At 39.9% G+C, this 2105-nt stretch overlaps 1 pseudogene; it reads left to right on the top strand.

Moving 5' to 3' along the window:
* The first annotated feature begins 1209 nt into the window (after positions 1 to 1209).
* On the top strand, positions 1210 to 1700 carry LOC111155337 (annotated as a pseudogene).
* Positions 1701 to 2105: the final 405 nt, after the last annotated feature.

Genomic DNA, 2105 nt, shown 5'->3' with positions numbered 1-2105 from the left:
TTTCTTTCCTTTGCTATTGGAATTCAACATATTTCACCCAGTCTTGAGCAATGCATTTTACTTTTCTCAAAATGTTCTGTTCTTGTATTATTTTTACTCTCCCATCACGTCTAATCACCTATCTGGAGTATCCATACAATTTCTTCCATTTCTTTGGCGACCCTTCGCCCTAATCTCCTCCTAACCTTCATTCCACCTCAGCCTTCTCTGCCTGGATGTCCTGTGCTCATTTTTCAACACTCAGCCCAAACTTTTCTGTGGATTCCACACCTCCACTCACCATGACCCTTCTATGAAATATTTTCTGATCTACGTCGTTGAGGAGGCTTCTCTTTTCCCTGTCATTAACCATTCTCCACAGATCCTCAATGGTGACTGGTTTATGAGATTCATCAGGTCAGCAACTGTGATTTGTCCTTTATCCCCAGAACTATTTTATCCATATCATTATTTTTATTCTTAACATATTCATCTTGTGAATGTTGAACAAAATTGCATCTGTCTTTTAGAGACAGGAGAGGTCACAAATGCCTATCTTTTGGATTATGAAGATGCAGCCACCCCACATTCTTGGGTACTGTATTTTATATCTTATGACAATGGACAGGGCATTCTACAACAGGAACACTCACAGTGATTCTTCAAGATGTTAATGATAGACAACCCACTTCGATGCACCCAGGATATTGACATGTAAGTTATTACAGAAATTTGGCCTTCAGATTTTGGCATAGAGAACAAAAGAGAGTAAAGCTGATGGATAACCAACATACCTTTCCTGGAAAGAAGAATCCCTTCATCCCATCCTCACTATATTGTCGAACAATGCTTCTCTTTTTTCTTCCCTGTAACAACTGAACCTGCTTTAGTTTGCTTCAAAAATTATAAAATTTAAAACTAGAAAGGACCCCAAATGATGACCATTGTTTAGCTCCTTGCTTTCAGGGAAATAAGTTTCACATTTTAAAACTGTAATATAAATATATTTTAAATTTTTGTAAATATATATATATATATACACACACATATATATTTACAAAAATTTATAATATACTTCATATATATATGTTTTATATATATATAAAAGTTACGAATCTTTTTCAAAAATTATTGACATTAATTGCAAGCATGCCTTTTCTGGTACTTTAAAATTATATAGAGATTTAAAAATACAGGTACGGCCCCCTCAACGCTCCCCCCGCCCTCTCTGTCTTCTCGGCCCTGGGAGCAGCTCTCCTGCCACAGCCCCTCATCCCCTGAAAATGTACGCCCATGCAAAGTTCGTCTCCACCCCGTTCTTGGTCAGGAGCACCTCTCAGCTGTTGAGCCGATCACTGTCTGCAGTGGTGCTAAAACTACCCGAGACACTGACAGATGAGGCACCTTATAAGGGCCTCAGCATCTTGGCAGCCCCACGTCCCCTGACCTCACTTATTCCTAGCCGCAGCTTCCAAACCGGCACCATTTCAAGGGACATCAATACAGCAGCCAAGTTCATTGGGGCTGGGGCTGCCATGGTAGGGGTGGCTGGCTCTGGGGCTGGAATTGGGACTGTGTTTGGGAGCCTCATCATTGGTTATGCCAGGAATCCCTCTCTGAAACGACGGCTCTTCTCCTATGCCATTCTGGGCTTTGCCCTCTTGGAGGCTATGGGGCTCTTTCGCCTGATGGTGGCCTTTCTCATCCTCTTCGCCATGTGAAGGAGCCGTCCCCACTTCCCATAAGTCTTTCTCCTATGTCTCATCTGCCCTGTATATTCCTTTTCCTATACCTCCCCAGGCAGCCTGAGGAAAATGGTTGGCTCAGGGTTTGACAGAGGGAAGACAAATAAATACTGTATTAAAAAGAAAAAATAAATAAATAAGTGAATAAAAATAAAATAAAAATACAGGTATGCTCTTATTCCCATTATATAAATGGAGTACCAAATATGTAAAATTTAATTTACTTACAAAATTTATAAAACTAATCAGCAAGAAACTAGATCTTGAAAGCTAGATTTCCTGATTGTTGGTACATTTTTCTTTACAGAGTACCTGATTGCTTAGAACTCTTAACCTAGTCTGGGAATATTCTGAAAACACTCTTCTTTGGCATTCTAGTTA

Source organism: Enhydra lutris, unplaced genomic scaffold (genome assembly GCF_002288905.1).
Source record: "Enhydra lutris kenyoni isolate GAN:26980312 unplaced genomic scaffold, ASM228890v2 scaffoldscaffold40, whole genome shotgun sequence".
In the NCBI taxonomy this organism is placed as follows: Eukaryota; Metazoa; Chordata; class Mammalia; order Carnivora; family Mustelidae; genus Enhydra; species Enhydra lutris.
The sequence above is the reverse complement of the archived record's forward strand: the minus strand, read 5'-3'. Positions and strand labels throughout refer to the sequence as shown.